Source organism: Protopterus annectens, chromosome 9.part0, assembly GCF_019279795.1.
Source record: "Protopterus annectens isolate FY-2018-M chromosome 9.part0, PAN1.0, whole genome shotgun sequence".
In the NCBI taxonomy this organism is placed as follows: Eukaryota; Metazoa; Chordata; order Ceratodontiformes; family Protopteridae; genus Protopterus; species Protopterus annectens.
This window is the reverse complement of record NC_056743.1, coordinates 1,530,975,758-1,530,989,226: the sequence shown is the minus strand read 5'-3', so window position 1 is coordinate 1,530,989,226 and position 13,469 is coordinate 1,530,975,758. Positions and strand designations below refer to the sequence as shown.

The 13,469-nt window shown below is 45.5% G+C and overlaps 1 protein-coding gene across 1 annotated transcript in view; it reads left to right on the top strand.

The window, feature by feature from the left end:
* Positions 1 to 13,469, top strand: part of ABCF1 (ATP binding cassette subfamily F member 1) — a 1,329,408-nt gene that overhangs the window by 368,336 nt on the left and 947,603 nt on the right. The window lies entirely within an intron of this gene.

Here is a 13,469-nt window from a genome sequence, read left to right as displayed (position 1 = left end):
TTCATGGCCTCTTGCATTCTACTAATTCCATATGCCAGAGTGCATATGAGGAAACTTAAAAGTCTTTGGTGCCAATATTCTTAGGACCTGGAAGCAGTCATACCTATCATACCTTGTCTAAGGACAGAGTTTCTTTGGTGGGCAGCAGCATGCAACCACAACAAGGGACTTCCCTATACTCAATCCCATGGTGCCCAGACCCTAACCACAGACTCATCAGACTATGCTTGGGGGGCACACCTGGACAAGTGCATTCAGGGCCACTGGAGCCCAAGTCAAATTCATCTGCACATCAACCAAAAAGAGATGCTAGCTGTTCAGCACGCTCTGACAACTTTCAAATCCCTACTCTCACCAGGACCCCTGCTAATAACAGACACCACCGCAGTTATGTGGTACATCAACAAGCAGGGGGTAACTCACTCTTAACCACTCTGGAACATGGCCTTGGACATGCATATTCATCTGCAAGCTCAATTCCTGCCAGGCAAACAAAACTCTCTGGCAGACGACAAGCAGAAATCTTCTAGACCCACAGAAGTGGCAATTAGACCCCAGCACTTTCAGCCTTCTAACCCAGAAATTGGGGGCCCCAGAGGTGTACCTTTTTGCCTTCCCCTACAATCACCAGCTCAGCAAATTCTGCACCAGGACACCTCACAACAGGGCCTGAAAAGTTGATGCCCTATCCTTCCAGTGGGTAAACCTCTCAATCTATGCATTCCCCCCTCTGCCTCTTCTCACAAGAATACTACTCAATATAAGGCAGGACAGACCAAGGGCAATCCTGATTGCCCCTGACTGGCCACTCCAGCACTGGTACCCACTACTGCGCACCCTGTCACCTACCTCAGATCCCAACCCTCCTCACTCAGCAGGAGGGACAGATCTTGCATCCGCAACTGCAAACCCTGAAGCTTTCAGTCTGGCATATTCCTTGAATTCTCCCCCAGTGACCAACCTAAGCAAGCAGGTGCTGGACGTCATTCTTGAAGCCAGAAGACCCAGTACAAGGAAATCCTATGCTAAGTGGAAAATGTATTGTTCCTGGATGCAGTCTAAAGGAGAGGGCACAGCACTGCCATCCTTACCTCTAATGCTGGATTACCTAGCAGATCTACTTCACAGAGGCCTATCCTTCCCCTCCATTAAGATCCATGCCTCTGCCATCTCGGCTCATTACAACACTGAGCCACCTCTCTTCTCTCCCCCTCTTATCAAACAGTTCCTGAGAGTGGCAAACAACGTTGGCCACCAAGGAGAGCCCCCACTCCTACTTGGGACCTTAACTTTGTACTGGAAAAGCTCAAGCTTTACCCCCCTTTGAGCCTGCAGCATCAGCAGAGTTAAAATTCCTTTCTTGGAAAGCAGCCTTGCTTCTGGCCATCACTTCAGCTAGAAGAGTGTCTGAGCTACAAACACTTATGACTGTGGAACCCTTCATTATTTTTCATGCTGACAGGGTCTCCCTCAGGACTAACCCTTCCTTTATGCCTAAAATGGTGTCCAGTGCAGCTCTCAACCAATCTATCCATTTGCCAACCTTCTTCCCTAATCCTCAGAATAAAGGGGAAAGGATCCTTTACTCCTTGGACGTGCACAGACCGCTCATATTCTGCCTTGATAGGATTAAGCCCTTCAGGTAATCTGACCAGTTACTAGTCAGATGTTCTTCGTTCCCCATTGCTGCAGTCCTTACTATTGGGTGTAGTCCGCCGTCCAGTCGGCCCGAATACCAGAGTATAAGGCTGACGTCGGTCAGGGCGCATTAGACTGACGTCAGTGGGTACTAATGCGCATGACCGATGTCATATCCTCAGTCTTTTTTGCCGCATGGTCCGATGCAGAAGCAGTTTTGCGAGTGCAGGTTGGCGTTCTGAAATATTTCCGAAACCGGAGTTTCAGACCGAAACAGAGTTGGCTAAGTACCCGTTGGGAACATTTTGGTTTTTCTTGCCTCAGTATTTAACCGGATGTCAGAAAAAGTGAATAACTGTATTTCTTGTGGGAAACAGATACCTCATAGGGATTACCATACCTTGTGTATACCTTGTTTAGGGCCTGAGCACGACGTTGTTGGTTGCCGCTCTTGTGCTAGGTTTAACAAACGCACTATTAAGAGGAGGTTAGACTGTGCCAGGTTAGTGTTTGGGAAGCGTTGCAATTATAAAATGCCGCCGGATGCTCCGGCCAAGAAGCGCAAGGACAAAACAGCGCCTAGGGTTGATGAACCGGCAGTCCCGGACGTCGGTTCTTTAGAAGGCTCAGTGGAGCCAGAGGTTTTGCCAGGAGTTTCCATGGAGTCTCAGGCAGAAACTTTACTGTTACAGGATGTGCCTTCTCAGGAGGTAGGCCAGGCTGAGGGGCTTCTCAGGTAACTGTTCTTCCCTCTCTTCCCAAGGTAGTTAGAGCCTCTCCTTCTGTTGCCAAAACTTCTTTGAGAGGTAGGCCAAGTTCAGCTTCAGTGGGGCTTCTCCTAGCATTTCGGTTCTGTACCTAAGAAACATATGCTTAAAATGGCAGAAGATTTGATTACTATGATTAGAGGTTCTATGCCCCCTCCTGATAAGAGGCCTAGGGTGGAACCGAGTTTGATAGTTTTGAACAGTGTTCAGAGGCTTCAGAGTCTTCTGGACGACTTGCAGGAGTATCCTACTTATTCTGATTCTGATGTGGATGATTCCACTCCTACAGCTTCTCCTCCTGAGGATTTCTCATTTTCAGAGACTCTGCATTCCATGAGGGAGCACTTTAAATGGGAAGGCCAGGATTACTCTGATTCCAGGAAAAGGCTTAGGGAATTCTTGTTTTACCCCAGCATAGGCCCTTAGCTATTCCTCCTGTGTTGAATGTGGTGGAAGATGTTTTGCAGAGGCTTCCTGAACCCTGACTCTTTGCCTCCTGCTCCTGTTAAACCTGATAGGTATTATAGGGTGCCCAAGCTCATAAGTATTTGTTTAAGAGTCCTAGGGGACCCAGAAACTGTTTCTCAGGGGCCTAAAGGTGTTAAGGCTTCTGTGGTTAAAAATCCTGTTCCCACTGATAGAGGCAAGGGCTTTGGATAGGTGGGGAAAGAAAGTGTATACTTCTTCCACTCTAGCCATGAGAGCGTTGAATTGTCAGTTTCACATGCTAAAATATCAGAATTATCTCCTTTCACAATTGAAATCTAAGGTGGATGCTTTGGCGGAAGGTATTGAGTGTAAAGAGTTGCTGGATTTGGTTCATGTGTCTGAACAAGTGGGTAAGCATTCTTTGCAATGTGGTTTTGATGCTGTGCAGGCCTCCTCGAGGGTGGCTGCCACTAGTTCTGTTCTTCGCAGGCATGCCTGGTTGAGGGATCAGAATTTAGCTGAGCATGTTAAGACAAGGATTTTGGATGCTCCTTTACAGTCTGATGTGTTGTTTGGATCGCCTGTGGAAGCAGTTTTAAAGAAAATGGAGGACAAAGCTAAGTCTATGCAAACTGTTAAAGATTTTTGCAGGTGCAGCCACAGTTTAGTAGAAATTGGCCTGCTAAGGGGTGGACATATCCTGCTTATGATTCCCAGTCTAGGGGTAGGTCTAGACGTGGTAGGGGCAGGGCTCAAGGTTCTTTTAGGCCTAGAACAGGGAGTTCACCTGCTCAGACTTCTGGTGAGGGCAGGGGTCAGTCCTTTCGTAAACAGACCCAATGACCTGCCTTTTCAGCTGCCAGTAGATTCTCCTCTGGCAGCTCCTTTGGGAGGAAGACTGTCTCTTTTCAAAGAAAATTGGGATTTAATTACTCAAGACAAATGGGTGTTGGATATCATTCACCACGGTTACAGATTTTATTTCCATACAATGCCCCCTTTCAAAGGCATGCCAGCCGTTCCTCCTCCACAAAGAAAAGAGGCTCACAAGCAAGTTTCTCAGTTACTCCAAATGGGGGCCATTCAGCCAGTCCCTGTATCAGAAAGGGGCCTAGGATTTTATTCTCGCCTGTTCCTAGTACCAAAGAAGGGGAACACGTGGAGACCAATTTTGGATTTATCTCTCCTCAACACGTATCTGGACATTCCCAAGTTCAAGATGTTGACGTTACAACAGCTGTTACCTCTGCTGGGCAAAGATCACTGGATGGTAACTTTAGATCTCAAGGAAGCTTACCTTCATGTGCCTATAAGGCTAAGTTGCAGGAAGTATCTGCGGTTTCGAGCTGGAAATTCTCATTATCAGTTCTCTGCATTGCCCTTTGGCTTATCTACTGCGCCCAGAGTATTCACAAAGGTTCTGGCTCCAGTGATAGCTTACTTCAGGCTTCAAGGAATTCAACTCTATCCTTACTTGGACGACTGCCTGATTCTGGCTCAAGAAAAGGAAGACCTTCTACAGCATCTGGAATATGTTATAGCAGTGCTAAGATGCCTAGGGTATTCTGTGAACGAAATAAAGTCCAGTCTAGTACCCTCTCAAGACATGTGCTTTCTGGGTGTGAGACTGAATACAGCAGCCCAGATGGCCTTTTTAACCCCGGACAAACAAAAGAGTCTATCCCTTTACTTCCATCAACTATCTCATCAGTCCGTGCTGACTGCAAGGACAGTCCTTCAAGCATTAGGGTTCATGGCATCTTGTATTCTGGTGCTTCCCAATGCCAAACTGCATATGAGGAAGCTACAATGGTATCTCAAAATGTATGGACACAGCACTGCCAGGATTTGGACACTGTCATTCAAATAATACCTTGCCTTCAAAAGAATTTTTGTGGTGGGCTCAGGAATGTCACCTAAACAAGGGACTCTCTGTGACCCGGCCAGAGGCGAGTCAGATTTTAACGACAGATGCCTCGGACATTGCTTGGGAGCTCATCTAAATGGAAAGTGGATACAAGACAAGTGGCCTGCCAGACTACAGCATCTACATATCAACATGAAGGAGATGTTAGCAGTCCAGTTTGCATTAATGGCTTTCAAGGAGTTACTTCTTCCAGGGCAGGTGTTGATTCTAACAGACAACACAACTGTCATGTGGTACATCAACAAGCAAGGGGAACACATTCTTATCCTCTATGCAGGCAAGCAATGATTTTATGGGAGACTGCGCAGCTTGCAACTTACTCTTCAGGCAAGGTTTCTGCCAGGAGCACAGAACTCCTTAGCAGATGTGTTAAGCAGACAAATCATGGATCCCCACAGTGGAAACTGGATCTTCATGTATTTCAGAAATTGACAGTGTCATGGGGAACTCCAGACATAGATCTGTTCGCTTCTCCACTAAACCACCAGCTGCCAAAGTATTGCACAAAGGGGTTTCATCACACAGCTTGGAAAGTGGATGCTCTGTCTTTCAGTTGGAAAAACCTTCATGTGTATGCCTTTCCACCTCTGCCTCTTCTTCCAAAGGTACTATTAAAAGTCAGACAAGACAGGCCAAGGATGATTTTGATAGCTCCAGATTGGCCTCGCAACACTGGTACCCACTACTACGGAGTCTGGTAAAGAAGCCTCCATGGCCTTTACCTCTGATTCCTCATCTGTTATCTCAGAAGGACGGTCATCTGCTCAATGTCAAGCTTCACTCTCTTCATCTAACAGCCTGGCATATTCTGTGTTGAAACACAGCAGGTCTCAACTTCCTCAACAAGTTTTAAATGTGATTATGGAAGCTAGAAGACCTAGTACAAGGAAAGTGTAAAATGGAAGAGATTTTTATTTTGGAGTACAGCAAAGAATTTGGAGATTTCTGAGCCTAATTTGAGTGTGGCTCTTCAATATCTTACTGAGTTATTGGACAAAGGTTTGTCCTTCTCTTCCATTAAGATTCATGCTGCAGCAATTTCAGCTCACTATGATTGTGTTCCACCATTGTTTTATCCTTTGTTCAAGCAGTTTCTTAGAGGGGCAAAGAATATAAGACCCCACGTAGAGCTCCTACTCCTGCTTGGGATCTCAATTTTGTGTTGGAAAACTTACTCTACAACCTTTTGAGCCTGCAGCTACTGCTGAATTGAAATACTTGTCATGGAAGACTGCTTTTCTGTTGGCTATTACTTCTGCAAGAAGGGTGTCTGAGTTGCAGGCCCTTATGGCGGTAGAGCCCTTTTGATTTTCCATAAGGATAGGGTATCATTACGTACTAATCCTTCCTTTATGCCTAAGGTGGTTTCTAGTGTGGCTTTAAACCAAACTATTCATTTGCCTACTTTTTATGCAGACCCCCAAAATAAAGGGGAAAAGATTTTGCACACTTTAGATGTACACAGGCAATTGCGTTATTATTTAAGCAGGACTAAGGATTTCAGGCAGTCTCAGCAGTTGTTTGTTTCTTTTGCTTTGAGTTCACAGGGCAAGCCTGTGTCAAAACAAACTATTTCTAGGTGGATTGGCTTTGCATTGCATTTTGTTATTCCCATCATGGCAAGGAGATTCCAGCTGGGATTAGGCCTCATTCCACTAGGGCTACTGCCACTTCAACAGCATTTCTAAGGGGGGTGGCAACTAAGGATATTTTGGAAGCAGCTACTTGGAGTTCAGTGCATACCTTCTCTAAGCATTATCACCTTCCTATCTACTCTAAGTCTAGGGCTGGTTTTGCCACAGCTGTTTTGCAAGGCATGTTGTCAGCTCCTGCTTCTTTATGATTTGCCAGCCTCCCTTACCTCTGCTTTGGGATTCTACCCAATAGTAAGGACTGCAGCAATGGGGAGCGAAGAACATAGTACAGTTTTGTACCTACCATAAATGTAGATGTTGATCCCCATTGCTGCAGTCCCTCCTTCCCTCTGTGTTTAGGGGTGGTTGTGTAGGTGAGGTTACATGCTGATATTTTTGTATATATTCTTGTATATATTGTACATATTTTTGGTGCAGGTATTTTGGGCCTTGTCTTTTTAGGGTCTTCTGACATCTGGGGCAAGAAAAGACTGAGGATATGACGTCGGTCATGCGCATTAGTACCCTGTACTCTGGTATTGCCGACTGACTACACCCAATAGTAAGGACTGCAGCAATGGGGATCCTCGAACATCTACATTTATGGTAGGTACAAAACTGTACTTTTTGCACCAGGGGCAGAGGGCAAGGCCACTTCAAAACAAACAATTTCCAGATGGATAGCACACTGAATCCATTTCTGGTACAAACACCATGGGAAACCAACCCCTCAGGGGGTCAGACCTCATTCCACTAGGGCAACTTCTACCTCTACAGTATTCCTCAGAGGAGTTCCTACCAGGGACATTCTGGAAGCTGCTACCTGGAGTTCTGTTCACACCTTCACCAAGCATTACCACCTGTCTTTTCCAAATCCATGGCAGGTTTTGCCACAGCAGTCCTGCAAGGCATACTAGCCAGCCCGAACTCATTTTGACTGCCTCCACCAATTCTTCAGCTTTGGGAATCAACCCAAGTGTGATGACTGCAACAGTGAAACACAAAGAACATAGTACAGTTGTGTATACTTAACATAAATGTAGATGTTCGAGTGTATTCACTGTTGCAGTCCTGGTTTCCCATCCTCCAGCCCCCTTGTGTCTCTCTCTCTCTTCACCCTCTCTCTAGTTCTATTACTCACCCCTTCCAGGGCTATTGGTATTTACTTTTTACTGGTGGTGTTTTTCCCACCCTACCTTAGCTTCCTATTTGGGGGGCTTCTGACTTTTGTGGCAAAAAAAACTGATGTAATGGCATTGGCTGCCTGTTTTTATACCCCTGACGACCTGACGTCAGTCCCGAAGCGACAGCAACTGACGTAGAAATAGTAAGTCTCTGGTATTCGGGCCGACTGAGGGCTACCTGCAGGCAGATAACCCGAGTGCGATGACTGCAACAGTGAATACACTCAAACATCTACATTTATGGTAAGTGTACACAACTGTACATGTTCATGTTTCACTGTTGCAGTCATCACATTTGGGTTGTCTGCTTGCAGTAGCCCTCAGTCGTCCTGATTATAAAAGTCTTGAGTCCTGCGTCGGTTGCGCTCTCATCTTCCATGACATCAGGTAGTCAGGGGTATAAAGCAAGCAGCCGACACCATTACAACAGTCTTTCTTGACGTGCAGTGCCCGAAGTAGAAGCAGTTGGCAAGTGCCGGTCGGCCGACTCCTGAAATTATTATTTTCGAGTTTCAGAACCAAAGTCTTCAACTAAAGCTAAGTACCACATTGGGGAAACTTTTTCTTGCTCTAAACTGATGTCAGTAAGTCAATAATTGTATTTCTTGTGGAAAGCAAATACCGCATAAAGATTTTCATTCATACTGTATTCCTTGCCTAGGCCCTGACCACAACGTACCTCGCTGTCAGTTGTGTGCTTTATTTAAACCACAAACTATTTTTTGTTGGTATATTTATACTTCTAAATATTTTGGCGCTCTGTTCAGTTATCCATATGTGTCTTTGGTAAGCCACCCGACTACCAACATTCCAAAAAAAATGCAGAGATGAAGATGGCGACAGGCCGCCTAGGTCCAAAGCTGCCGACGACACTTCTCCTAAGCTAGTCGCCAGTTCGCCGGTACTCAGTGAGTAGCTTTCGCAGCCCCTGATGCCCGCTACTTCAGATTCGCAGGCCTCTACTGAGACCTATTCAGATTTCGGTATGCAGCGAGATGCTTCAGCTGTGGAACCTGTGGATGTCTCTACCTTGGATGGGTCCGGAGCCGCTGTGCAGGCATCGGCTTCTGTGGGTGTATTTCAGGCCTACTGACTTGCATATTAAACCGACGCCATCTTCTTCTTCAAGGCCTAAAACTCGAACCACACCTAGGAAACCGACGCCCAGACCACCTGGTCAGGCCTCTATGCCTAAAAAACAAATGATAAGAATGGCTGAAGACCTTATTACTTTAATCAGGGGAAGCCAACCTTCCCCTTTAAGAGATCTAGGACTGAGTTTACTTACGATACTTCCGACCAGGATTCTGAACTTTGTCTCCTCTGATGACCTGGATTTACCCTTATCTACCTATGAGGATTCTGATGCAGAGGACTCTATTCCCGCTGCTTTTCCCCCAGAGGATTTTTCTTTTGGTGAAACCTTGCATACTCTTAGAGAGCATTTTCACTGGGAAAACCAGAATTACTCTGATTCTAAGAAGATGCTTAGAGATTTCTTACTCCTGCCCAAACACAGGTCTTTAGCTATCCCTCCTGTGCTGGACATTGTTGACTATGCCTTTTCGGAATCTAGTTTGGCCCCTGACTCTCTACCTCCTGCTCCCAGAAAACCTAATAGATATTAAAGGGTTCCTGATTCTCAAGTTCCATTTTAAAAGTCCTACTGCAGATCCTGAGACCATTTCACAGGGACCCAAGGGCATTAAGACTACTACTACTGCCAAAAATCCTACCCCCCTGATAGAGATTCCAGGGCCTTGGATAGATGGGGTAAGAAGGTGTACACCTCTGCAACCTTGGCCATCAGGGTCTTAAATTGCCAGTTTCATATGTTAAAGTATCAGCAGCATATTATTGGATTGCTTAAACAGAAAATGATGTTGATTCCTAATTGTGCTGAAAATACGGATTTACAGGATTTAATGCATTCTGCTGAACAGGTTGGAAAATATACTTTGCAATGTGGTTTTGATTCACTAGAGGCATCTTGCAGGGCTGCTGTCACTGGGTCTGTACTTAGAAGGCATGCTTGGGATAAGGAGCAGTCTTTGCCAGATCATGTTAAAACTAAATTGCTGGATGCTCCCTTAAATCAGGACCGCCTGTTTGGCAATAAAACCGAAGAAGTTCTTAAAAAGATGGAGGAAAAAGCTAAATCTATGCAAACTGTTAAATATTTCTTACAAGTGCAGCCTCCAAGATTTAGTAGGCATTGGCCCTCAAAAATTGCTTTCCTGCCTCTTCCTGGCCTTCTCAGTTCAAACCCAGAACCAGCAGAACAACCAGGCTTCAGTACCTGGGTATGCACAGGACTAAGCAGTGGGGGGCTCCCACTTCCAAATCTGGGAGTAGTAAGACTCCCCCCTATGGTAAGCTGTCTCAATGACTTGACTTTAAAACTTCCAAGCACTTCTCAACTGACTGCTCCTTTAGGAGGAAAGATTGCTCTGCAAGCAAAAAACTGGGAACTTAATTACCCAGGACAAATGAGTTTTAAACAGTTTCCCAAGGATACAGATTTTACTTCCACACATTACCAACCCCAAATGGTTGGCCACATCTACCCCCAAATCAGTGGGCAGAGGCTCAAAAGCAAATACTCTCGATCTTAAGATTAAAGGCTATCCAGACTGTAGCAGAAGAGGAAAAGGGACAAGGTTTCTACTCAAGACTTTTCCTGGTACCCAGAAAAGACAACTCCTGGTGTCCTATCCTGGACCTTTCTATCCTGAACACCTTTTTGGTGATTCCAAAATTCAAGATGCTAGCTCTTCACCAGTTGCTTCCCATAATAGGCAAAGATGCCTGGTTGGCAACACTGGATTTAAAGGATGCCTACCTGCACATCCCAATCAAGGAATCTTGCAGAAGATACCTACGCTTCAAAGCAGGCTGCATGCACTATCAGTTCTCTGCACTGCCCTTTGGCTTATCTACTGCACCCAGGGTATTCAAAAAATGCCTAGCTCCAGTCATTGCATTTTGCAGGCAAAGAAATATTCAAATATACCCATACCTGTATGATTGTCTAATTCAGGCAGAAAGCCAGGACATACCTTTGAATCATCTGGCATTTGTACAAAAGGTGCTGACTTGTCTGGGGTACACCATAAACGAAGAAAAATCACAGCTGGTACCCTGTCAACAAATTATATTCCTGGGAGCAAGCTTGAACAGAACTTCCCAGATGGCTTTCCTCACGCCAGAGAAACAACCTCATTTTACAACTTACTTTAAACTAGTGGCCACAAAAACCCTGCTATATCTACAAGGCAAATAACTGCAAGCCTTGGGGTTCATGGCCTCGTGCATTCTACTAATTCCATATGCAAGACTGCATATGAGGAAACTACAGTGGTATCTAAAAAGCCTATGGTGTCAACATTCTCAAGATCTAGAAGCAATGATTCCCATCATACCTTGCCTACGGTTAGAATTCCTTTGGTGGGCAGAGGCCTGCCACCAGAACAAGGGACTACCATTCACTCTACCCCCTGCCACCCAAACCCTAACAACAGACATATCAGACTATGCGTGGGGGGGCTTACCTGGCAGGGAAGTGCATGCAGGGTAAATGGAACCCAAGTAAAATGCACCTGCATATCAATCAAAAAGAAATGTTAGCTGTACAGAATGCTCTGACAGCCTTCAAGGACCACATTCTTCCAGGACAATTAATGGTAAAGACTGATAACACCACTGTTATGTGGTACATAAACAAGCAGAGGGGTACCCATTCCTATCCCCTCTGCAGACTAGCCATGGCTCTGTGAAACACAGCCTTGAGCTACCAAGTGCATCTACAGGCTCAATTCCTGCCAGGAAAACTAAATACACTGGCAGATGAACTAAGCAGAAATCTCATGGACCCCCACGAGTGGAAACTGGAACCAAAGACTTTCAACATGTTGATAAACAAATGGGGGAGCCCAGATATAGATCCGTTTGCCTCCCCCCAGAACTACCAATTGGACAAATTCTGCACAAGGACTCCAGACAAGCAAGCTTGCGAAGTGGATGCTCTGTCCTTCAGCTGGAAAAAAACTATCAGTTTATGCCTTTCCTCCTCTGCCTCTCCTCTCCAAAGTACTACTAAAGTTCAAACAGGACAAACCAAGGATGATACTGATTGCATCAGTCTGACCACGCCAGCAATGGTACCCCCTCTTGTGCAGTGTGTCACAGCTAGCCCCATGGCACCTGCCTCAGACCCCTACCCTGCTGTCAGAGCAGGAGAGCCAGATTCTGCACCCCCAGCTTCAAACCCTGAACCTGGCAGCCTGGATGATCACCTAATCTCTCCATTAACATCCCTCAGTAAACAAGTGTGGGATGTCATTTTGGAGACAAGGAGGCCTAGTACTGGAAAATGGAAGAGATTCTGTGCCTGGAACCAAACTAAAGGGATGGCCACAGCAGCACCTAATTTACCTCAGATTCTTCAATAGTTAACTGAGATGCTTCACAAGGGCCTCTCCTTTTCCTCCATCAAAATTCACGCCTCAGCCATTTCAGTTCATTACAACACAGAACCACCCCTCTTTTCTCACCCACTGTTCAAGCAGTTTCTCAGAGGAGCCAAAAATGTAAGACCACCCAGAAGAGCCTCAACTCCAGCCTGGGACCTTAACTTTGTATTGGAAAAACGCACTCTGCCTCCTTTTGAGCCAGCTGGAAGTGCAGAGTTAAACTTCCTTTCTTGGAAAACCACTTTCCTTTTAGCAATCACTTCAGCAAGAATGGTATCTGAATTACAGGCCCTTATGGCAGTAGAGCCTTTTATCTTTCATAAGGACAGTGTGTCCCTCAGGACCAATCCCTCCTTCATGCCCAAAGTGATATCCACTGTGGCTCTTAATCATTCCATTTGTTTGCCAACCTTCTTTTCTAATCCACAGAACAAAGGGGACCAGATACGGCACTCAGATGTGCACAGACAACTTAGATTGTACTTGGACAGGACTAAACCTCAAAGGAAATCTGAACAACTGCTGGTGACATTTCCTGCAGGGGCAGAGTGGAAGGCTATTTCAAAGCAAACCATTTCTAATTGGATAGGCCATTGCATTCTTTTCTGCTAAGCACCATGGAAAACCTGTCGCACAGGGGATTAGACCCCATTCAACTTGGCCTGCATCTACCTCTACAGCCTTTCTCAGAGGTGTCCCTACCAGAGACATCCTAGAAGCTGCTACCTGGAGTGCTGTACATACTTTTCACCAAGCATTACCATTTGCCAGTTTTCTCTAAATCCAGAGCTGGCTTTGCTACTGCAGTCTTGCAAGGCCTTATAGCTGGTCCTAATGCTATCTAAATTCCTCCTCCCATCCTTAGCTTTGGGAATCTACCCAAATGTGATGACTGCAACAGTGAAACACAGAGCATAGTACAGTTGTGTACACTTACCATAAATGTAGATTAGTGTATTCACTGTTGCAGTCCTGGTTACCCTCCCTCCTGACGACTTTGGCTATACCACTATTCTCCTTTACTGTGCTTAAAAGCTTTTTGGTGTATTTGCTTGTTTGTTGGAGGTATTACGTTGTGTATATATATGTATTTAATTGCTTCCCATTAGGGGGGCACCTGACCTCTGGGGTAAGAAAAACTGATGTAATGGCGTCGGCTGCATGCTTTATACCCCTGAATACCTGACGTCACAGAAGATGAGACAGCAACTGACGCAGGACTCAAGACTTTGATAATCAGGCTGACTGAGGGGCTACTGCAAGCAGATAACCCAAATGTGACGACTGCAACAGTGAATACACTCAACATTTACATTTATGGTAAGTGTACACAACTGTACTTTTTCCTTGTTCCATGACTTTGTCCATGTCACTGCTTTATGCTATGAACCATGCCTTGCTTTCCGTTGTCTTAGAAT